Here is a 26,978-nt window from a genome sequence, read left to right as displayed (position 1 = left end):
TTATTGAAGTGCCTATTGTAGTACCATTTGAGTGGTGCATTATATTCATACTTAATTTTCATATGAATATATGGAAATTTCATGGATGGCGGAAGTAATGAGTGGATATTGGCTTACGTGGTTTTAGAAAAATATCAATATGGATGATTATTGAACTATATCATTGTGGTTTGTTGTGGAAATACACATTATGATGGTTGTGAGCATTACATACCCATGTGATACTCATTCATGAAACATTGATACCTCTGTGGCAACACCTTAAAAACAATGGCAACATAATTTAGAAACTCTTCTCGAGGAATGTGTTGTGAATCCGATATTGGGATATCTTATAAAAGCCTCCTCGATGTATGTGTCGAGAATATAAATGGATTTATGGATTTTATATGGGTTGATGCACCCCCCATTGATCCTACAATGGGAGGATCACCTCCATGGGTGTATACAGAGGTTGTACGATGACCTCATGCGTCATTTTAATCTTTCTCTTCCTCCATTTTTTCTTATACATAGTACTTGCTTTATTATGGTCATGTCTTGATTGAATTGCCATATTGATTTGTCATGCCTTTATTTGTTCTATGTTCCATGAATTTTACTTGACCACCTTGTATATACATGTTCTTCCTTGTTTCTAAGTGTATATGATATAATATATACTTGTTCTTTACCTGGTTGTGTTATTGCAATATATGTGATAAATATATGTTGAATTATTAGTGCAAGTAGTATGGGCCACCGTAATGGGACATTTTCTAACTGCAGGACACGTGCTATTAGTGTTTATTTTGTATTCTTGATTTTCTATTTAGCTTGGTTGGCCTATTATACCTACTGAGTACAAGTGAACTGTACTTAATCCTACTATATCTTTCTAGTGTAGATTCAGGTTTGGGTTCACCCTACATTGCTTGTCTTAGGTGATTGTTGGATTAAGCCTCCGTATATAACTCTATCATCATAAACCTACATATGATAGATTACATAAGACTCCCTTCGAAAATCACATCGTATACTATCTTCTCTATCATCAGACTATGGCATTTTTAGTTTTTATAGATAGATTTGTATCTAGTGGATTTTCTTATGTATTTTATTTGGATTAGAGTTTTACTTGATACATTCTTATACTGTAGAGATTAGATTTTGGGAGTTATGGCTTCATTATTTCTTGTATTATTTTACCATTTTATTATACTTTTATTGTTTGACTTTATTCGATAAGCCTTACCATAGTTGTATTTATGTCTTTTTCTCCTTGAGTATCAGTTTTGGGGAAAGGCTTGTTAAGGTTCGCCACAACAAGTGCCATCATGACCCTTAGTTTTTGGGTCATGACAAATTGGTATCAAAGCTATCAAGTTCATTAGTCTCAATGAGGTAAGAACGAGATGTCTAATAGAGTCTCACAGATTTGTATGTAGACATTCATATTTATCTTTGAGAAGCTATAAAATGCCTCAGAAAACATCTATTATTTTATCGCTTATCATGCGAATTTCTTGTATACCTTGTATTCTGAGTTGTTTTTCACTCTTTCTATGAAGATGGTGTTAACTAGGTCCTACGAGAGTAGAGTGTTGATCCTTCACCAAGAAGGTAAGCCTTGAATTATGGATAAACTCAAGGGAGTGGATAGGCCCATGGATCATCCTCTTCTAGATGTAGTGCTAGGGTATTCTCTCCTGAGCCTCAGGTTGAGCATGTTTGGGGTATTGGTTCTGCTCCATTTCCTTAGAGTTAATTAGCCCCAGTCTTGGAGGGGTTTTTGGTGTTTTAGCTAACCTTCTTCGTGAGTTATCCTTAGGTTTTGTGTAATGCCCCATATCTATTCCCTGGGCGCTACACAATGCTCATAGTCTCGAAGGACCATAAGCTAACCCATGATTGGTAGTTACTGCAATAACTGGATAATAATATTGTAATATGCATAAATTAGGCAAAAAAAAGTTCCATAAGGTTCAATAATGAAATAAATCTGAATGTGGTATAACAATACCAAAACTGAAACATCTATCTGAAAACACTCTAGTCTAGAAAGCTTCTAAACTATCTGAACTGTGGAGTTGATGAGACAAGTCCCCAACTAACTTTGACTACTGAAAATAAACTGAAATACAGAAATAAATAATGATGGTCTTGAACCATGAAGACTCACCACTAACTCTGTATGCTGAGAATCTGAACTGCTAAGGATGCTCGGGATCCTGTGCGTTTGAACATATGATATAAGACATCATAGCGCAAAAGAAAGGCATGTATCAGTACTTTGAATATATTTGTATGCTCAGTGTGGTAGGTTGAAATGCATGGGTTCATATGCATGAACAATACTAATTAAATATCATGAATATAAGTAAATGAGAGTACATGCATGAGTATGTATACTATTATTGAAATCTTGATAACACTAGGTAATAAATTTGAATACTGATTCACTGATATCTGAGTATACTGATAGTGAATTACTGATAACTAAATGATTCTATCTGCCAGTCCTGAATCTATGGAATTGTACTAAGTTTCGAACTTAGCTAAGTGACTGTACTTGACAGTCCTGAATATATAGAACTAAATTGAGTTCTATACTGAGACTTAATCTAAAATTGAGACTGTGGGGGGGGGGGGGTAATCATCTAACCAACATGCCCCTTTCTTAATAGAATAGAGACTAACCTATACGCCCAACTTGAAGGGTGTCAGTACCATGTCACGAGTAAAGACAACTAGCTGTGGGGTTAGTCCTAGTCTAGAGGGTGACCCCTGAGAGAAGTCCTAAACTAACAGGTGATCCTTCAGTATGTCATTCCTATCTAACGGGTGACATCTTATAACCTACACTGGATACGTAGTTTTGGAACTTAGGAATTTCATCTAGGGACCCAGTCCTAGTGGAGTGAGCCCCTATCCCTAGGCTCACTCAGTACTGAATCCTACTCCCAATTGAAAGACACTGAACTGATTCCTAGACTATAATAGGCTTGCCTAAATTGTTAATAAACATACTATTTAACTGAACTGAATTGAGTTTACTGAGTTTCATTGATTGACAAAATATTACTGGATTCTATTAACTGACTAAATACTACTGAGTTCTGTCAGTTGACTAAATTTGTTGGATTAGAGCTTTATATTGAACCGAACTAGACTGATTGTGAATTCTTTGAGTACTGAACTGATTTCTGACTGAATTGTATGAACTGACTGAGTTTACTATGTTCTAAACTAGATACTTCAGTGTAATGAACTGAATACTAAACTAATACTGATTACTGAGTACGACTAAATTTTCCTATCCTATAACTAACTGAGAGTACTAATGATCGTGACATGATTGAGGTTATTCTTTAACTGACACTGGCTCTAGGTAAGCAACTAAATTATGGTATAAATACCCCCAGGACTTGATAACATAAACTTCAAAGAGATGGCATAATCTCGAGACATGGTAACCGCTACTCAGTTATCAGTCATTCAGTTGGGCATTCAAGCAAACACTTGCATGACATGAACTTGCATATATGCTAACATGAAATAATTTCAATATTCCACTGACATGGACAATTCTTCAAACACTTGTGGGTCAAAATATATGCACAAAACACTAAAACAACATGTAGGCATCATGATTAAATTCCAATTATACAATTCAAAGAGTTTCAACATGAATTCAAATAATAACGCACACATACCAATTAACTCTACATGAATTTTGAAGTAAATCATGAAATCCCAATTAAGTAATAATCATAAAAATACTTTAATTCAAATCATGAAAATCATGAAATCACTCTACATGATCTTTAAAATATTTTCTTGGAGTCCAAGGGTGGAAGGAACCCTTGGATGAACACTTCATATACCTCGATTGCTAAATTCTAAAAAATTGGTCCTGGTTTCTTGAGTTCTTTATTTGAAGTTGATCGCCCTAGTGTTTTTTTCTTGAGAGATTTTAAGAGTTGGAAAGTATATTTTGCTTAATAAAGGATGAATCACGTGTTTTTGGGTAGAATGAGGGTGGAGAAATGACCCATTTAACCCTAAGGATGCGATCTTTTAACTACTGAAAAATTGAATTATTGACGCGTAGGCTGATGCACCGCGTCATTGACATCTACGTGATAGCCAATGCACCACATCAAGTCTATGTTGATTCACTGGAAATTACATTGAGCTGAGGGAAAAATAATCTATCGACATGATGGACAACGTGACACATCAAGATTGCATCGACTCACTATTTTGGTCATTTGAACATAGTCTAAACGAGGTTTGAAAAATCCAAATCTTGTTGAGAAGCACCTTAGAATATTCCTGATCATGAATCAACCTAAATATTGATACTTTAAGGACTTAAGGATCGTGAAATAGGGTTGCCAACTTAAGAAGGACAAAATAATTCTAAGTCTGAATACTAAGCTAAAAATTTTTAAGTCTAAGACCCCTTGACAAGCTTTAAAAGATGAATAAAGCTTAGAATTTTGCGGGGTCTTATAATATCTCCCCCTTGGGAATATTCATCCTCGAATGAGACTGACTAAGCTGAGAATACTACTAGACTAGATTTTGACATTGGACATGCACGACTAAAGCATTATTTCATAAATGAATTATTGATATGCTGAATTATCATACAAAACATGCATATCTAATACATGAGGTTCTATAATAGACTGACCCATTAAGGTGGGGACTGATAAAGGTTCTATTAAGGTTTCCGGTCTTACATTGAAATCGACCATTATGTAAGGAGATATGAAAGAAAACTCCTGCACCTAATAAGAAAAAACATGTAAATAAAAGTTCTGTAACGCACCAATGACAACATTAGGAGAATTTCCCTAATCTTATCTGGAATAAAATTCCTAGATCTTATTTGGGTGTTGCCCACTGGTGGAACTAGAAATGGCACCCTGCTTATTTGAGCGGCCAGACTGATCTGAAGGACGATTATACTGACCCTATTGTCCCAAATATTTTCCCCTTTAATCCATTTCTCTACACTCCCGTATCCTATGGCCTGGCTTACCACATCTAAAACACACATCATTTCCTTCTCTACCTATACCTAGGTGATTTCTACCATATTTTTTACAAAGTGGATGGGTACCTGCTCACACTACCCTAGGTTTTGGAGCTTGGAACCCAATCATGAATATCATTCCTGAACTTTGGTACTAGCACACTAGCTGATGATGGAGCTAGAACTAAAGATTTTGGATAAAACTGGGAACAGTGAATGCCCTCTGACTTAGGTAGACTAAAATTAGAACTACCTGTTCTAGATCTTTTGTTCTCCCTCTCCTTCTTCTTAAGCTTCTGCTCTTCAATCTATTGAGCATCGACTATAAGCCTTGATATGTCCATCTCTTTAATTAGTATAGTTGTTCTGTACTCTTTAACTACACTATCTGACACTCATTTTTGACCTATTATCTGCTCTACATGGGGAGTATACCTAGCTAACTGAATAAACTTAAGGGAATATTTTTTCACATTCATACTGCCTTGCCTGAGATTGATGATCTCTAACACCTTGGCTTCTCTAAGCTCTAAGAGAAAGAATCTATATAGAAAAGCAGTATCAAACTCTTTCTATTCCATGGGTGTTGCATTAGTGCCCCTATCTACCTTCCACTACTTAAACCATATATGAGCTACATCTTGTAGCTGATAGGCAGCTAACTCTGAACTCTCACTAGAAGTTACTCCCATGATATCTATGACTTTTTTAACCTGATCAAAGAACTCCTTTGGATCCTCTTCGGACTTAGATCCTGTGAATAGGGGAGGATTCATTTAGGTGAAGTCTCGAATCCTTGCTATAGCAGTATTGGTCATTGGGTTGGCCTAAACAGTAGCTGGCTATTTATTTTAAGCTTCTACTGAATTGGCTAGAGTAGTGAATGCAACTCTGAAACCTGCATGAGAGACATGCTCCTCAAGGGGATCTTCCTGAACGGGATGAGGTACTGACTGATTTTTGGTTCTCCTTTTATTAGTTTTTTTGGGAGGCGTGTTCTATAACTGGAAGGAAGAAAAGAATCAGACTAAAAATTAAGCTTGAGCTCATGCTCACTCACATGATATAATACTGAAAGAAAGGAAACTTTTAGTAAAATATCACATAGCCTCCTGTCCATAAGTATGGTGTGCAACACCCCATGCACAAGACTCTACTAGATGCGGCTTTCAAACTACTAAGGACTATGTTGAACCTTAGTATCTGATACCAAGTTTGTAATGTCCCGAGTCTGTACCGTGGGTGCTACACGGTGCTCATAATCCCGAAGGACCACAAGCTAACCTATGACTAGTACCTACTGCAATAAATGAATAATAATACTATAAAATACAAAAATTAGGTAGAAAACATGCCATAAAGTTTAATACTGATATAAATCTGAATGTAGTATAACAATACCAAAACTGAAACATCTCTCTAAAAATACTCTAGTCTAAAAACCCTCTAAAGTGTCTGAATTGTGGAGTTGATGGGACAAGTTTTCAACTAACTTTGACTACTGAAAATAAACTGAAATGTTGAAATAAATAATCATGTCCTCGAACTATGAGGACTAACCACTAACTCTGTATGCTGAGAATCTAAACTGCTTAGGGTGCTCGATAGCCCGTGCATTTGAACCTATGATATATGACATCATAGCATAAAATATAGGAATGCCTCAGTACTTTGAATGTGCTTGTATGCTCAGTGAGGTAGGATGAAATGTATGGGTTCATATATATGAACAATACTACTGAATATGATGAATATGACTGAATGAGAGTGCATTCATAAATACGTGTATTATAACAAAATGTAACACCCTCAATTTGGTAGCAAAAATGTTGTACGATGCTCATGACCTCGAAGGACCTCAAGCTAACCCATGACTGATATATATAACTGGGCACTGCATAATGTACTGTATAAATGCAAAAAAGGCTAAAAGGCCATAATGTTCAAATATCTGATAAAATATAATATCTAGAAATATCATATATCAATACCAAAACAAAACTGAAATAACTGTCTGAATATGCTATAGTCTATTAGCCTCTAAACTGTCTAAGAACTGTAGAGTTGAAGGGATATGTCCCCAACTAACTCTGTACTACTGAAATAATAAAGTAATAAAATAAATATGCTATCTTCGAATAATGAGGACTTCTGCTAGTCTAGCTACTGAACGTCTGATGTACTAAGGATGCCCCGGAGCTCGTGCTTCTAAACCTATGGTATTAAACACCATAGCGCAAATGCATCAGTACGATTGAATATACTGGTATGCATAGGAGAGAGGTTGAATGCAAGGGTTTTATATGCATGAACAATCCTAATTGACTGAATAACATGAACATGAGATACATGATGAATACCTGAACTACAACTGAGATTATGACATCGCTAAATCTGAATACTCATAACATAAGTTTTGTGTGACTGATATACTATTATCCGAACAATTGTGTCTGATAGTCCTATTTCTGGTGGAACTATCTGAGTTTTCTACTGAACTAGGTAACTGTATTTGATAGTCCTGAATTCTATAGAACTATTAGAGTTTTAATAATGAGACTTAGACTGAGACTATAATGTAGGAAGTAGTCATCTAACCGACATGCCATAAATGAGATGAGATGATATAATTAAGTTGGGGTCTAATTTGTAACCCCAATAGTAAGGGTGTCAATACCGCGCCACTGGTAAGGACAAGCTATAAGTAATCCCTCATCTAACATATACTCTAAGGAGAATACTGGGACCCTACATAATAGTTTAATTCACCTTATTAACCCTCATCTAATAGGTTAGATGTCTCAACCTACTCTGGCTACATAGTTCTGGAGTATAAGGATTGCTTTTAAGAATCACACCCTCTACTCGCAGGTGAGTTCCCATCCTTGGGCTCACTTGGTGCTAAATCATACTCCCATATGATTAGGCACTGAATTAATTATACTAAACTACCTGGACTGAGTTCACTGATTTTTGTTGACTAATAGAATATTACTTAGATCTAATAACTGAACGAGATTACTGGGATTACTGAGTTTTCCTGAGTCATGAGATAGACTGAATTCTACTGAACATGGCTTTACTGAGAGTCTCTTGAAAAATAACACTGGCTAAAGTCACACAGCTAGATTGTAGGGTACAAGTACCCCAGGGCTCGATAGCATGAAACTGAAAAGACATGACACTTCTTGGACCCCAAACTATATCAACAATCCATAATACAATCATTGGGGAACTTCATGAGGCACTTGATTATCATGGTTTCGTACATGAATAGGAATGCAATCAACATGTCATAATTTCATAGGGATTATCTCATGAACAATCCATCTAACAATTTCAATGTATAACAATAAAATGGAAGTCATTTTGAACATAAGGGTAAAGCATGGGTTCATTAATTTGGTCATAATTGAGTCCTAAAGCATGATTCTTATTCTCTTGGGCATTTTATCAAACACATTGCATGCACAACCTTAGAATTAGGCGTATACACTAGTTCATACATCATGGTTACTTCAATCAACTCAATTTAAAAGTTTCCAACCCACATACTAGAATAATTTTATGAAAAGTATATAAAGACTCCAACTTGGGATTCATACAACCACATCAACATAACTAAAATCAACTCACCACATGGAAATCATAATTTTTGAGTTCAAAATGGGATTTTTGAGCCTCATGGGTGAAATAAAATAATGAATTAACACTTTACATACCTGGGTGGATGATTTCTTAAAGATTTGTGGAGGAAAGCATGAATTCTTGACTTAGGATTAAACACCTAGGGTTTTTTGTTCTTTGGGATTGATCTTTGAGAGAAACCCTAATTTGTTGTTGTGGATGAATAATGAAGTTATGAGCTCTGGTATGGTATAATTAGGGGTTAAAATGTATGGTAAAAGACCCAAATACCCTTTTTAAAAAGGCTTAAAATCATTGATCGAAAGTGGCAATGATTTGGACGATGGTCCGTTGCTAGATCAACTGTTCGTCAGTCCTGACCATTTCACTTGGCCAAAATACAGGTTAACTACCTTAGTCACAGCAGCCTGGATGATGGTCCGTCGCTAGCTCGACGGTCCGTCGTCCTGACCATCTCTTCTGGGTAGTTCCGATAGTTCTCTATAAAACATCCATAACTTTTTACTTCAATACCAGATTTAGTTGAAATTGGTACCGTTGGAAAGCTAATTCAATTTCCCACATGATAAAAACATTAAGTATTTAGAAATTCATCACTAAATCTTCTAAAGACTAGATTTGACTTAAAGAATATTTAGGGTATTACACTAAAATCATGATAACACTAGGTAATGAATCTGAATACTGATTCACTGATATCTGAGTATACTGATACTGAATTACTGATAATGAATAACTTTATATAATAGTGCTAAATCAATGGAACTATACTGAGTTCTAAACTGAGCTGAGTAACTATATCTGACTGTCTTGAAGAACTAAACAAAGTACTATATGAAGACTAAATCTAAAATTGAGACTGTGGGAGGTAATTATCTAACTGACATGACCATTACTTATTAGATTAGGGTCTAACCTATAACCCAAGATAGAAGGGTGTCAGTACCATGCTACTAGTAAAGACAACTAGTGTTGGGGTAAGTCATAGTTTGGTGGGTGACCCTTGAGATCAGTCCTAAAATAGCGACTAATCCCTGAGTATGTCTGTCCTATATAGTGGATGACATATCATAACCTAAACTGGCTATGTAGTTCTAGAACTTAGGGTTTTCTTCTAGGGACCTAATCCTAGCTGATTGCTGAGCCCCCATCCCTACGCTCACTCGGTGTTAAATTCTACTCTCACCTGAAAGACACTAAACTGATTTCTAGACTGTACTAAGCGTGGAAGAATTATTTCTGATCATACTTTTTAACTGAACTAAACTGAGTTCACTACATTCCTTAACTGATGGAATATTACTGGATTATATTAACTAACTAAATACTACTGACTTCTATCAGTTGATAAGTTTACTAAGAATGGAGGTGAATACTAAACTGGGATATACTGATTTTGAGTTCTCTGAGTACTCCATTGATTTTTGACTGAATTCTATAAACTGGCTGAGTTTACTGAGTTCTGAACTAGATACTAATTTGTTCTGAAATGAATACTGAATTGAGACTGATTACTAAGTACTATTGTATTTTTCCTGAGTCTTGTAACTGCCTAAGAGTACTAATGATCATTACATGACTGAGATTATTCTGTGATTGACACTGGCTCTAGGTAAACAACTAAATTATCAGGTATAAATACCCCCAGGTCTCCATAGCATAAAATTGAAAGACATGGCATAATCTAGGGATATGGTAACTACTACTCAGTCATCATTCATTCATTTGGTCATTTAAGCAAACACTTGCATGACATGAATTTGCATACATGCTAACAAGAGAGAATTTTACTAATCCACTCACATAGAAAATTCATCAAAAACTTGTTGGGCATAATATATGAAAATAATACTAAAATAAGATGTAGGCACCATGATTCAATTCCAATTAAATAATTCCAAGAGTTTCAACATGAATTCATATGATATAGCACACATATCAATTAACTCTACATGAATCTTGTAGTAACTCATAAAGTAGGAACCCAATTAAATAATAATCATGAATAAACTTTAATTCAAATAATGGAGATGATGAAATCACTCTACATGAGCTTTAAAAGAGTTTCTTGGAATGCAAGGATGGAAAGAACCCTTGGATGAACACTTCACATACCTTGGTTGCTAAATCTGAAAGATTGGTGGTGGTTTCTTGAGTTCTTGATTTGAAATTGATCCCCCTAGGGTTTGTTCTGGAGATATAATGAGAGAAAGCGAGTATATTTTGCTTAATGAGGGTTGAATCTCGTGTTTTAGGGCTAAATGGGGATGGGGGAATGACCCATTTACCCCTAATGATGTGATCTTTTAATTACAAAAAAATTAAATTATTGACCCACAGCTCGACACATCGCATCGTTGGTATCAATACGATATCCAATGTGATGCATAGATTCACTGGAGATTACACTAAGCTGAGGAAAAAATTATCAGTCGATGTGATTGCCAATGTGCCACATTGACTCACTATTTTTGTCATTCGACCATGGTCTAAACGAGGTCCAAAATATCCAAAAATTATCGAGAAACACCAAAGAACATTCCTGATCATGTAACAACCTAATGTTTTATACTTTAAGGTCACAAGTATTGTGAAATAGGATTTCTAACTTATGAAGGCCAAAATAATTCTAAGTCTGAATACTTAGCTAAAATTTTCTAAGTCTGAGACCCCTTGACAAGCTTTTAAAAACTGAATGAAGCTTAGAATTTTGTGGTGTCTTACATTATATCGGTTGTTTCTCTAGCTCCTTATGTATATCCTTCTATGGAACCTACTTAAATTTTAGGTACTTCTTAAACCTCAAGAGTTATTCCTCTATCAACGCTAATATCTAAGTATGTTGCACCGAGATTAGGAATTTAGCCATCATCTATGTTAACTCGCAAATGGAAAATCAGCCTCTAAATTTCTTATGATTCCTTTTGTCTTAGGTACTATTTTGTCTTCTGAGGATCAAAAGATGTTCGAAAGATTTACTCGTTTGGGTCCTCCTAGGTTTAGTGATGTTGTGGAATAGGATACATATAAATTCTTGAATAATTGTCGAGAGAAATTTCATAATTTGGGTTTGCTTGAGTTGCTTAGGTTTGCTTATTCCTATCAATTGAGAGACACTGCTAGAGATTAGTGAAGGTTGCTTGTTGGTTGTAGATCTCTTGATACCTCTGAGATAACATGGGATTATTTTTCTAATTTTTTTAGAGAGATTTGTTTCATACAATATGATGGACTACATATGAGATGAGTTTGATTGCCTAGAGTAGGGCTCCATGACTGTAATCTATTTTGAGGCACACTTTTATAACCTTTTTTAGATACTTTTATACTAGTATTTTCTCTAAGTATGAGATGATTAAAAAGTTTTAAAAGGGTCTAGATATTATTCTTTAGTTGGCCACATCTCATATGTTTGTATTTAGAATGTCCTTTCAGAGTATAGTGGATCATGCAAAGATGACCAAGGGTATTCTACCACCATCTTAGTGAGAAACCAAAAATTTGGCCTAATTTGGTAAGTTTAGATGTCAGGATCCTCATGGTAGAGATTTTATAGGTTCTTATAGATATCATGGTAGGACAGTGCAGGAGACCTTACTAAATTTTATGGTGGATCTTTTTATTTAATAGTTTAGGGTGGCCATATGGGCCCAGTCTTACCTTCTCTTATTGGGGCTTGCTGTAGAAGTTGCTTCATGTATCATGAAGTTATCCATTTCACATAGAATTTGCAATACTGTATGATTAAATCTAATACTATTTCATCAGTGAGAGGTAGGGATGCTACTAGAGAAGTAAAAAGTAGATATGGTGAAGTGCGCGGTGATTGCAGGGCTAATTAGCCAGTTGGTAGTTATGGTCAGTATTATGCTATAATCACTAGGTTAGATGCAAAGGATTTTGATGTTATGATCACAAGTATCATCCTCGTTTTATTTAGATCTGTATTTGTGTTATTTCATCCTAGGTCAACTTTCTATGATACGTCTGCAAAATTCACTTTAGGTTTTGATTTTTTTAATGATCCTTTTTCCATGCTTATTCATGTATCTACCACTATAGGAGATTCTTTATTGGTGGATCTTGTGTACTAATCTTGTTTTGTGACTTTATCTGGTCGTAAGGCTTGGGTAGATTTATTTGTTTTAAATATAATTGATTTTGATGTTATTTTGGTTATGGATTGGTTAGCTACTTATCATGTTGTCTAAGATTATTTTGCTAAGATAGTGACTTTAGCTCCACCGGATGTGCCAAGGATAGATTGGAAGGGTTGTTTTCATTTGTCTCCCAAGAGGGTCATATCTTATGTTTATGATCATAGATTGGTTAAGAGATGATATTTATCTTATTTGGCTCATATTCATGATAGTGTTGTTTCACCTCCTTTCTTAAATTCTGTTTGTATCATCCGTGAGTGTATGTATATGTTCTTTATGGATTTACCTAGTATGCTTATTGATCTTGATATTGATTTTTCCATTGATGTTGAGCTGGGCACCAAGCCCATTTTTATTCCACCTTTTAGTATGACCCAAGTAGAGTTGAAAAAATTAAAGGATCAGTTGTAGAAGTTGTTATATTAGGGATTTATCTTACCTAGTTTATCACCTTACTGTATGCCTATCTTATTTTAAAGAAAAAGAATGTGTGTATGTGAATGTGTATTGATTATCAATAATTAAACATGGTGACAATTAGAAATAAGTATCCTTTTCCCCGTATTGATGATTTATTCGATCAGCTTTGAAGTGATGTTGTGTTTTTAAAGATTGATTTGAGGTCTGATTATCACCAGCTGAGGATTAGAGATTTAGACATTTTGAAGAGAATATTTTGGACTCGATATGGTCATTATGAGTTCTTAGTCATGTTCTTTGGTTTGATCAATGCCCCTGTATTTATAGAGTTTATGAACTAGTTGTTCCGATCATATCTCTACTCCTTTATTATTATATTTATAGATGATATATTGGTTTATTCCAAGAGTGAGTCTGAGTATGAGGAGCATTTGTAGATTTTGCTTTAGAGATTACGAAATAAGGGTTGTAAGCTAAGTTTTCTAAGTGTGACTTTTTTATGGAGTCTATTTTTTCTTCGGCCATATGATGATTATAGAAGATATGATGGTTGATCCAGGTAAGGTTGTAATTGTTTGTGATTGGGATAGACTTACTTTTCCTACCGATATTTGGAGTTTCATTGGATTGGCAGGTTATTATTGATGTTTTGTTGATGGTTTTTCATCCATTGCAACACCATTGACCAATTTGATAAAGAAAAAGATTTCTTCCAAGTGGTCTAATGCTTTTGAGGGGAGCTTTCAAAAGCTCAAAGATTTTTTGACTTCAGCTCTTATCTTGACTTTTCCAAAAGAAAGTGTGGGTCTCACCATCCTTTATGATACCTTAGGTATTCAGTTAGGTGTTGTCTTGATGTAGGTGGTAAAGGTGATTGGCTATGATTCACGTTAGTTGAAGCCCCATGAGAGAAATTTCCCTACCCATGATTTGGTGCTTTTGGTAGTTGTATATTTTTTAAAGTTGTGGAGGCACTACTTGTATGGAGTCCATTATGAGGTTTTCACGGATCATCATAGACTTCGGTACTTTTTCATTCAGTCCGATCTTAATATAAGGTAGCATCATTGTCTTAAGCTGCTTAAGGATTCTTACCTAACTATTATCTATCATTCAGGCAAGGCTAATGTAGTTGCAGATGCCTTGAGCCAAAAGTCGACTAGCTAGGGTAGCTTGGCTCATCTTTTGACCAAAGAGAGGCCTTTAACCTTAGAGGTCAGTCTTTATCTAACAAGATGGCTAGGCTTGATATTTTGACAATGGGTGTATTTTATCATTTTTGGAGGCTAGGTCTTCTTTGATGGAGCAAATTAGAGATCATTAGTTTGATGATATGTGATTGAGATTGATTTGAGATAGGTGTTGAGTAGTGAGGATAAGCAAGAGTCACTTGATTCGAATGGTGTTTTTAGTATTGAGGATCGAGTTTGTGTGTCGGGAGTAGGTGATTAGATTAGATTGATTTTGGAAGACGCCCATTGTTTAAGATATTCTATCCATCTGAGAGTTACTAATATATATTATGATTTGAGGCAACATTACTGGTAGGATGGTATGACAAAGAAAGTAGCATACTTTTTAGCTTGTTGCCTTTGTTGTCAGTAGGTGAAAGTTGAGCAATTAATGCCTGGATGATTGCTTTAGCTGTTATGCATTCTTGAGTAGAAGTGGGAATGGATCATTAGAGATTTTGTGACCAAGTTGCCTCAGACTTCTTATGGTTTAGATATTTTTTGGGTCATCATGGATTGATTGACCGAGTCTTCTTATTTTATTTTGATCTAGGTTTTCTTCAGTGCAGAAAGGTTTTCCTCTATCTATATTTGTGAGATTGTATGACTTCATGGTGTATCGGTGTCTATTATTTCAGGTCGAGGTTCTATGTTCACTTTCTACTTTTGGAAAACTTTTTAGGATGAGTTCGGAACAAAGGTTAACCTTAGTACCTTATTTCACCTCCAGACTAATGACCAGTCAGAGCGGACTATCCAGGTTTTTGAGGTTATGCTCCATGCGTGTGTGATGGATTTTGATGGCCAGTGGGGGCAGCATTTGGCTAAAGCACAGATTCCAGATAACAGCAACTATCATTCCAGTATCGATATGGTTCTTTTTGAGTTCCTGTATGATAGTCTTTGTGTCTCTCCAGTTTATTAGTTTTATGTTTTTGAGGATTGACCTCGTGGCATAGACTTGCTTCGTTAGTCCTTTGATAGAGTCTAGATTATTCAGGATGAAGTGTTATTCTGATCATAAAGTTCATGCCTTTAAATTTGCTGTTGTTGATCGTGTTTTCCTTCAAGTTTCACCCGTGAAAGATGTGATATGGTTTATGTAGAGGGCCATGCTTAGGCCTAGGTATATTGGTCCATTTGAGATTCTTTGGACTGTTGGTTATGTGGCTTATGAGCTATCCTTAGCCCTAGATTTATCATCTTTTCATCCAGTTTTTCATGTTTCTTTGCTTCATTGTTATATTCATGACAAGTCACATGTCATTCGTTAGGAGTTGGTTCTATTAAATGAGCAGTGGTATTTCATTGAGGAGTTGGTCTCTATTTTTTCTATGGATGTTAGACGGTTGCATTCTAGAGTTGTCCACATGGTTAAGGTTCAGTGGTGACATCGACCTGTAGATGTTGCTTCTTGGAAGATCGAGTCTGATATGCATAGTTCGTGTCCCCATATCATCATTTGTTCAAGTATTTCCTTGCCTTAGTTTGTGGATTAACTAGATTTTTAGTAGTGGATGATGTGAAGATCTAAATTTGATGAAATGTGTAAAGTATGTGTTTCTATGTGATTTGACTATTTTACCTCTCTACATAGCTTCCTTGTGCTATTTTTTGAGTGTGAGGGTCATTGGCATGGTTCTTGATGCATTTTTGGGCCATTTATACGATATTGTGATTTTTGGTGGCTTTAAGAGCCTTATTATGGACTTATGTCTTTTTTATCCTTGCAAGGGATAGATCAATGGATTGCGCCAGAAAATTTGAAACATTGATTCTAGGGTGGTAACATATTTGGTCTGGTTTTATGGCTTTTAAATATCATTTCGACCATCAATTTAGAAAATTGTGATTTCAGGTTTAGGGGGTAACTTTGCTAAAACAAAGTCTTTTCAAAAATCCGATATCACCATTGAGTCCGGAGCATCAAATTTAGATGGTTACATAGTTCTAGTATGTATATCAAATTCTTAATAAATCCCGACGTCTTGGTGGAAACTTGAAAATTTTCCAAGTTTCAGTTGTCTTCTAGTGTGCTTGTGATCATATTCATGTGTAGAGGATAGTGTAATCTCACTACTTCTTATTGTAATTGCATCATCTGGTTCTGGCACCAGATAGTACGATTGCACCCTGAATGCTGTAATTATAGCATCTAAAAACCTGAAAGGAGTAGAAATAGACCCCTTAGGTCACAAATTTGCTCATTTCCACCTTGCCTCTTGAGATATAAACCCTAAAATAGTGTGACAGATTAAAAGTGGAGCTTGTCAGTGGTTCGAAAGCTATATTAACATCCATTTCTTAATTCTCTTACTGATTTAAGGTAAGAATTCACCCTTTTCTTAATTGAATTCTTGATTTATTTCTCAAAATTCCAAAACTTTAGGGCTTGATTTTAAACCCCAGTTTAACTTGAATAATGTTTTAATACTATAATTACTTATGTTTCCTCGATGTCATCTTAAAAATAAATTTGATTCGTTGTTTTCAAATGAAATTTAGAGGTTTTACATAGTAAAAGTCAAAAAATAGTTTTTCTTTGATTTGGACCTCATTTTTAACTCGATTTGACTTTAGTTTTCAACTATAGGTTCCTAAAGTTATGAGGAGAACATTTTAGAAGTAAAGTTATGATTTTGCCTTTCTTTTTTGAAAACCTATTTTAGGGGTCAATTTTGACCCCAAACCAATAGTAGGCAATATAGGCATCGTTGTCCTTGTTTTGACTCATAGATTCTATATTTCTTTTTTTAGTGTATTTTGGGATCATTAATGAGAAGTAAGGCCACAATAGGAAGTATAGCGGACCAGTTTTGGCATTAAGATAGGTTATGGCTCAAATCTATCAGAGTGGGTCTGGTAGTTAAATTGTATACAAAATGCATGGTAATGTGATGGGAACTAATCACGAATTTGGAAATATAAATGTGTTGTGCACGTGTAAGGGCCCATATATGATATAATCGTTGTTTTTGAGATACTATGTGATATGTGTGGTTTTCTGACGCCTGGTGTGTTTGTTGATAACCTGAAATACATGTGAATAGATGTATCGTATGTTGAAAGGCCTATTATGGTACCATTAGTGGATTGTGTTATATTCATAATTTATTGGCATATCAATCAAGTGGATATTTCATGGATGGTAGAAGTAATAAGTGGATATTAGAAATACATAATTATAGATGACTGTGGATATATATAATTGTGATTGGTTGTGGAAATAATCATTGTGATTGGTTGTTAGACTTACATCCTTATGTCATATTCATTCAATAAACACTGATACCACTGTGGAAATATCTGAGAAATATCAGCAATACCTTTTAAAAACCCTTCCCGAGGGATATACCGGAAAGGAGATTTTGAGACATCTTGTAAAATCCTCCCTGAGAGATGTGATGAGAAGGAGATATGGATATATATTGTAGATGGGTTGGAAAACCCCATGGATCCCACATCGTGAAGCTTGCCTCTGTGGGTGCATACGTAGGTTATGAGATGACTTTGTGCATCATTATCATCATCCTCATTATCTTATTCATTGTACTTACTTTATTACGTTCATGTCATGATTGAATTGTCATAATGATTTTTCATGACTTTATTTGTTTTTTCTTTCATGAATTTTACTTGACCACCTTGTATATATATATTTTTCCTTGTTTCTAACTGTATGTGATATAATATATACTTGTATTCTACCTTTTTATCTTATTGCAATGTATGTGGTGTACATATGTTAGAATTGTTAGTACAAGTGGTGTGAGCTACCATTGTGGGATAGTTTTTGATTATAGGTGATATGCCCTTAGTGTGTATTTTGTATGCTTGATTTTCTACTTTGCTCAATCGGCCGATGATTCCTACTGAGTACAAGCAGATTGTACTCACTCCTATTGTACCCTTCTAGTGTAGATTTAGGTACGGGTGTGACCCGCGTTGCTTGAATTTGGTGATTGTTGAAGCTTTCATGGTAGTGGATGATTTTCAAGAATCCGGATGACTTCTACTATCTTCTCTATCATCATACTATGTCTTTTCTAGTTTTCAAATACAAAGTTGTATCTATTTGTTTTTCTAATGTCTTTCATTTGGATTCGAGTTGTACTTGTTACATTATTATGTTATTGACATTAGATATTTCGAGTTATGGTTGTATTATTTCTTATATTATTTTTACATTTATTATACTATTATAGCTTGACTTCAGTCAAGAAGCCTTACCTTAGGAGTATTTCTGTCTTTTTCTTCTTAAGTATCAGTAGGTGAAAGGCTTACTTGTCAAGGTCCTTTGTAACAAGTTCCATAATGACCATTGATTTTTGGATCATGATAGCACTCAAATTTGATGAGTTTGAGTCTATCTTTGATGTTAGGAGGTTGAGGTTTGTTGTTTGTTTGTGTCTCTTGCATAATGATCGGGAAGTGTACTTGATGTTTTGAATTGCTTGTGGAAACAAAATTGGTGGTGTTCCTAGCTCGATTTATTAAGATGAGCTTTAATGATTGTTCAAGGACGAGTAAGAATCTAAGTGTGGGGTGTTGATGTGAGGCCAAAAGATATATTTTGTCATTATTTATTTCACATTTATTGTTGTTTATCTTTTTGAGCATTGATATATGGATCGTTCCTAATGTTATATTTTAATATGTAAGATTAAAATAATGTGAAGATGAAGACATTTGAAGCATAAATAAATTAAAAATAGAAGACTATAGAAGGAAACCAAGTAGACAACATACTAGAATAAAAAAAATAATTTGTTAAACTTCTCTTTTTAGGATTATGGTAAATGATTAAATAATTGTTTAGTACCTCTTGATTTTATCTATTTGATTATCATTATAGTTGCTCTTATATTCATGTTCTTACTATTTTAAAGACTCACAACCTTTAAAATAAAGTTTTGAGCCAAACGTGAACTGACTAACGGAATGGAGGGTTAGAATGAAGAATATAGGGGTAAGATCTCTTCTTTAGTAAAAAAAGGAATTTATTTCTATTTAAGATAGAAATATACCTAGATTCCAATACATGGTTAGAAAATGGGAAGATAAATAAATGTTTTTTGAATTAGTTTCTCACATCCCCACTCAATGATATAGTTGTGAGACTAGTTTGAATAGACAATTAGAGAAAGACCATTCCTGAATCATAAAATCAACTTCGTAAATCAACAACTAGATAATTGAATAAGTTTATCAATAGATGCTAAACATGATTGTTAGCGAAATCATAATCCAAGAGCAATTGATCCATTAATTGCGTAAGAATCCTCTCTTTTCCTAGTTAATTGTTCAGTTATGGCTGTATTTTTATTTCTAATGTTGTTAATTAAATATATCATGAAATCCACCGCTTGAATTAATAATTTTTATTAATCTAATTTAGTAACATAGTTGATCGACAAGTCCAAGTGGGTTCGATATTCAGACTGAGAAATCCTATATTACTTGTACAACTGCATACACTTGTGTGTGTATTTGGATGCAACATGGATAGACTTATAGACACTTATATAATAGAAGCATCCACGAAGCAGGGATCATTATATGAGTCAGTAGCTCAAGAGATAGCACAACTAAGAACTAAGATTGGGTTGATTTTGAAGCAATTTGTTGCAGTGGGAGCAAAAAAAGTGAATGTAGTTGGGTCACCAGGTACGACACCTAGTTATGAGGATTTGGATTCTGAAGAGGAGGCAAAGTAAGTAGACTGAGAGTTGGCGGGTTTTCGAGCAAAGGGTCTAGGTTATACAAAATAAAATTAGAACCTAGGGAAGGTAATCAAGGTTTGAACTATTATTAAAGATAATACTTACAATAGATCAGAGTATAGATAAAGGAGTAGGGATAGAAATGGTGATTGAGAGAGAAAAGATGAATACAAGGATAAAAATGATCTTTACGTTTCACTTATGTGTCATGATTTCACGGTACTTTAGATGCTTAAAATAAGGAAATTATGCAAGTACTTAGGTCTTTTTATTAGATTTAGATGTGATGTGTTTTATGTTGGTTTTGTAGGATAATAAGGTTTGCAGCAGAGTAGGAGAAAAAGAGATGAAGTGTAGCTGAAAGGATACCTATGAGACACATCTACGGGTTCGTAGGTTAGGTCTGTAGGTTGCAACCAGATTTTCTAAAAGTTGGTTTTAGGTCTTATAACTACATAGGCCAACCTATAAGGTGTAGGTGGTACCTACAGCCTAACAGGTACCTCATGTATATAGGATATTGTAGACCTGCAGCGTCACCTAAAACCTATGAACCCACCTACAGCACATAGGTACTACCTATACCTTAGAAATGGGGTCGTAGTTACATGCCAACCTTATTTTTCTAATTTATTTTAGAGAAGATTTTAGGTTTTATGATGTAACTATAAATACCCCACCGATGTCTAATTATTAATTGACTAACTTTACATACTTATAAAATTTTATTGAGTTTTAAGATAAACTTTTGATCTTGGAATTCTTGTTCTTGACTTTTAGGGTTTGATATTAATTTGAGATTTTGACTTTCATTCTTAATTATTTTTTGATGACATTCATATACATTGAATTATGAATTCTATGTGTGCTATTGCAAACTACCAATTTGTTGTTAGCCAAAAAGAATGCGAGGTTAGAACTAAAAGGATGTACTGAGAAAATGGTTAAAAAAAAGTAGTAGATCGTCGAGCAACAATCATTAGTGAAAAACATAGATAAGATATAGTTCAACCACCCCATATCATTACTCTCAAGTTTTTGATGTTTCAAAAGAAGCTTTGGGGTATGTTGATCTGATTGAGACAGGAGCTTTCATTCCTCCAGAGTTTTCCCAAAGAACAAAATTTGACATTACAAGTGTTATCATCAATTTGTTTAATCTAAAGGGTCTGTTTGTTGGATTGCCCACTGATGATGCAAACATGCATATTATGAATTTTCTTGGGATTTACACTTCGTATAATAGACCTGGAGTGAGTTAGGAAGCTTTGATACTCATGTTGTTCCTATTCTCTCTATGCTAACTTTGTTGGGATTTATAGGTGAAAGACCTAAATATCCATATGGGTTTATTGAGTAAAAGCTCAAAATTATAGAAAGATCAAGGCCATCATTGAAAGAATGATTTTTGGTGAACTTTAGGAATCCATATCATCCTTGAAAGAGGGATGTGGAGACCAAAGCAATGATAGACAATTATGTGTGTAGTTTGCTAAATTTTCACTATCTTTGAGATTAGGGTGATTGTGAATTTAACCATACCTTGGGCATTATCCTAGAAATATCGATGCCTAGATTGAGGTGTGGTTACCATTTGTTGAACACACTCGTTAGGCATTTGAAATAATCAATGGGTAGAAGTTTTGTGTTTTGTTTAAAGACTAGCATCAAAATATAGGAATTGGTACGTTATAATTCTTTTTCCGTGATACAATGGGAGAGAATCTAGAAGGCATACATCAAGAGGCACTAGGACGGAAAAGTGTCAAGATAGGAAAACTAAACAATGAAAAAAAGCTTGAATCTATCACTACCTTACCTATTCCCCAAGATGACGTTCATCAAGAAGAGAAACAAATCTATGATGATAAGCTTGGTAGTGAAGTCTCTTCGGTACTTCCCAATCAACCGATTCGTATGAGAAAGAAGAAGCCAAAATAAAAGAAATGATGCTAGAGTCAAAAGAAGAATCAATTCAAATCTCTTATGATGACTCTAGATCATTTTAGGGAAAAAATGCTTTCAAAGAGGCTACTCCATAATAAGGGGTGGACCTTATTCAAATCGCTTCTCAATATTGTGCTTGTAGGATTTCATGAAAATCCATCTTTCTATGCATATGCTGGATTGTGGGGAGTAGAAGGACCATCCCTATAGTTTGGAATTTGATATTCCAAAGGAGTTAAAGGTGTGGGACTAGTTTTCAGGTGCTTTTCTTGGTTACTTATTTCCTTAGGAGTTAAAGGAACATAAGACTGAGGATTTTGTTAACTTGAAGTAAGGGAAGATGACTGTGAAGGAGTACGCTTTGAAGTTTTAGAAGTTTGATCATTTTGCTCCAGAGTTGGTGTCCAATATAAGTCCTGAATAAGAAAGTTTTCTTCTAGTTATTCCAGTAATTTGGTACTGGAATATAAGGCTTCTTTCTTGTATAATGATATGGACATCTCCACGATTATAGTTTATTCAGGTTGAGGATGAGAAAAAGAAGAAGGCATAGATAGAAGAGAGGAAAAATAAGAAGTTTAGGTATTCAGAGTACGGTACAAGTCAAAAAAATAGTGGGAGAGACGGTAGATAATTAATTAAGAAGAAGAATTAAGGAAATTCATATTCAGCTGCCAGTACTCCTTAACCTAAGCCTTCAGATGATCATTATTTTTATGCTAGTGTTGTCCTAAGGCATTTGGTGCCAAATCTCAGGGTAGTGAAGAGTTGAGTAAGCCCTAACATACCCTTCTTGCTATTCTTGTTGCCACATCTTCTGATCTTGTAGAAAAGGGTGCTACTTCTGATATCGACACTAGACGAATCTGTCTCTATACACGCCATGAATGTAAGACATCCCAAGATATTGTTATTGGTACGTTATAATTCTTTTTCCGTGATGTTTATTGGGTTATTCATCCTAGTTTTACCTTACATTATGTGACCCCATATGTGCCTGTGCACTTTGGTTTTGGTCATGAAAATATTTTTGACTCCTTTTCCATTTCTACTTTGATCGGTGATTCAATAATTGCGAGAAAAACTCAATAGAGGTTGTGTGGTGTTAATCTTTCATAGGAAGACACTGGTGAATTTAATATAATTTAATATAGTGGATTTTTATGCTATCTTAGAGATGGATTGGCTTCAATTGTGTTGTGCTTCTCTAGATTGTAGAACCCAATGGGTCAGTTTTTATTTTCCTAATGAACCTGTGATCGATTGGGAAGGGAGTTCCTTAGTTCTAAAAGAGAGGTCTAACTCGTATCTTAGAGCTTAGAATATAATTTCAAAAGAGTGTCTGTATTATTTAGTTTGGGTTATGGATTAAAATTCATAAAGTTCATCTTTCCAATCTTTCCCTGTGATTAATGAATTTCTTGAAGTATTCCTTGATTATCTTCCTAGAATTCTACTCAAAAGGGAAATAGGCTTTGGAATTGATCTTCTACCGGATACCTGTCCTATTCTATTCCTCCTTATAGAATGGCTTTGGCTAAATAAAAGCAGCTAAAGAGGCAATTGAAAGATTTATTTTATAAAAGATTCGTATGTGCTAGTTTTTCTCAATAGGTTTCTCCTATATTTTTAGTGTGAATGAAATATGTGTCTCATCGAATGTGTATAGACTATCGTCAATTGAATAAGGTTACCGTGCAAAATAACTCTTCTTTACCTAGGATTAATGATTTTTTTGGTTAACTTTAGGGAGCTAGGTATTTCTTTAAGATTGATCTTTATTCCAGCTATCATCAATTGAAAATTATGGAGGTTTATATTCCCAAGACTATTTTTCAAACCCGATATGGTCACTATGAGCTTTTAGTGATGTCATTTGGTTTGACTAAGGCTCCGATTGCTTCCATGGATCTTATGAATAAGGTTTTTAGGAAGTTTCTGGATTTGTTTGTTATAGTCTTCATAGATGATATCTTGGTGTACTATTAGAGTGAGAAGGAGGATGTCCACCACCTCAGAATTATGTTGCAGAGTCTTAAGGACCAGAAGTTGTATGCAAAATTTTCTAAGTAGGAGTTTTGGATAAATGCTATGATTTTTCTTAGGAATGTTGATTCTGGTGAGGGGATCAAGAAGGATCTACAAAAGTTAAAAGGTGGCCTAAAACTACTACTACAACCGATATTAAGAGATTCTTAGACTTGGCAGGTTATTATAGGAGTTTTGTGGAGATTTTCTCTTCTATTGCTGCTTCATTGACAGGGTTGACTCAAAAAAATTTATTTTTTATGGTCAGATGGTTGTGAAGGTAGTTTTGAGAGATTGAAGGATAAGTTAACTTTTGTGCCAGTTTTGACATTAGCCGAGGATATTGATGGTTTTGTTGTATATTGTGATGTATCAAATGTGGGACTAGGTTGTGTCTTTAAGTAGCATGGTAAGGTTATGGCGTATGCTTCTAGGAACATTAAGGTTCATGACATAAATTATCTGACTCATGATCTAGAGTTGGATATTGCAGTTTTTTTATTAAAAAATTGGTTCCATATTTGTATGGGGTACATGTGGATAACTATTCATATCATATGAGCTTGAGATAAGTGTTTACTCTGAAGAAGTTAATTAGCAGGGAAAGGTGGTGGTTCAAGCTACTTAATGATTATGAAATGAGCTTGCACTACTATGCAGGTAAGGCTAATATGGTTGTTGATGCTCTTAGAAGGTTTTCTATTAGGAGCTTATCCCATGTTTATGAGGAGAAAATAGGATTGTTAAAGGACATTCAAATGTTGGCTAACTTAAGAGTTCATCTTTCAGACTCTGAGGATGGGGTAGTGATTGTTTAGGAAGTGGTCAAATAATCTTTTGGTTCCAAGGTGAAAGAGAAATAGGATTTGGATCCCATAAACATACAGATTAATGATGATATGGGTTAGTCAAAGGTTATGGCTTTTGAAATTAAGTGAGATGGTATTCTGTGGTATCAAGGGAGATAGTGTATTCTTGATGTCAATGGGTTATGGGGAAGGATTATAACAAAGGATCATGAGTCCAAATATATAGTTCATCCGGGGTTGACAAAGATATATCATGACTTGAAGGAAATCTACTAGTTGAATAATATGAAGAGAGATATGGAAAATTTTGTTTCCAAATATATAGTTTGTCAGCAAATTATAGTTGAACATTTGAGGCCTAGTCGCATGACTCAAGAGATAGAGTTACCCATGTGGATGTGGGAGATGATTAATATGGATTTCATTATGGGTCTTCCGCAACCTCGCAATTAGTATGATTCTATTTGGGTCATTATGGATTGGATGACTAAGTCTGCCCACTTGTTCCCTATAAGGACTAACTATTTAGGTGAAGATTATGATAAGTTGTTAATTTAGGAAATTGTAAAGTTGCATGGTACATCATTTTCCATTACATCAAACAAAGGTACGTAGTTCTGTTCTCACTACTGGAGATTATTTCAGAATAGTTTAGGTACTCAGGTGAAACTTAGCATTGCTTTCAAAGAAATAGATGGGAAAGCATAGCGTACTATTAAGACTTTGGAGGATATATAAAGGGCCTGTGTGATTTATTTTAAAGGTAGTTGGGTTGACCATTTGTCTCTCATTGGTTTTGCAACAATAATAGTTACTATTCTAGCATTAGGATGGCTTTTTTTGAGGCTATTATGGAAGGAGGTGTAGGTCTCCTAATGGGTGGTTTGAGGTTGGTGAGACTAGGATGTTTTGTATTAAATTGGTTCACTAATGCCCTCATGATAACTTATAGATATGATTATCAATATGAATTCTGAATATGTATGTAGGAATAAGGCTGTGATAATGATTTTATAATTATTCTAGAATATTATTTGGCCCAAGGTCTTGTTGTGATATTGGGTGGGATATTTGGGAAGTGTTATCCCTATAAAGGATGCAGTTGTAGTTTATGAATATATTGATGCTTATGGTTCCATTGTTTGAATACCTATGATGGCATGCATATATTCGGTAGATGCTTAATCAGTAAATCGATAAATGATGCAGTTTTAGCTAAAATATGATCTTATTACTGTTTTCCTTAAATATGGATTAAATCCCACTTTTTACCATAAAACATGGATTTCATCATAATAATAACTGCCCGTCTTAATGAATAACCTTTGTGTAAAAGAGATTAATAATGATGTTTTAATAATTTGACCGAGACATATTTTGGTCTATGATATGATACTGCGTATTAACCCAATAGTGCGAGATTTAGATCCTTCCTTTACATTTATAATAGTTTAGTTTCAAAGGTTACCCCAAGCAATGGATTTATGTATTTTCACACTTTTTAGCCATGACTTAAGTTAGTGCAACTATTGTATATCTATATACACACCTCTTCAGTATACGATTAAGGAGGATGATGGTATTGATGATATGAATTTTGGGTAAAACCTGATGATTAACGGTGTTGATGATATTGATAATATTGATGATATTGAGGGCATTAATTATATACGTACCAATTTTTGTCTAGCTATTGATTATATATTCAAGTCAGACTATTGATTTTATATTTACCAAACTGAGTTCGGCTATTAATTATATATTTATTTATTAAAGTCCAACTATTGATTAAATATTTATCGGTTTAAGTCCGTCTATTAATTATGATACACATAATGTGATGTCATACACTGGGTTACTTATGGAACTTTTGATTGGTTATGATCGTATGGATTGTATCATGTATTTAATTCTTGTATGTGCATTGCCTATCATCAATACAAGCCTATATCTATCAGCCTTATGGGAGGTTCCATAAGTATAGG

The sequence above is a fragment of the Capsicum annuum genome, chromosome 4 (assembly GCF_002878395.1).
Source record: "Capsicum annuum cultivar UCD-10X-F1 chromosome 4, UCD10Xv1.1, whole genome shotgun sequence".
Taxonomy (NCBI): domain Eukaryota; kingdom Viridiplantae; phylum Streptophyta; class Magnoliopsida; order Solanales; family Solanaceae; genus Capsicum; species Capsicum annuum.
This window is presented reverse-complemented; position numbering follows the sequence as displayed.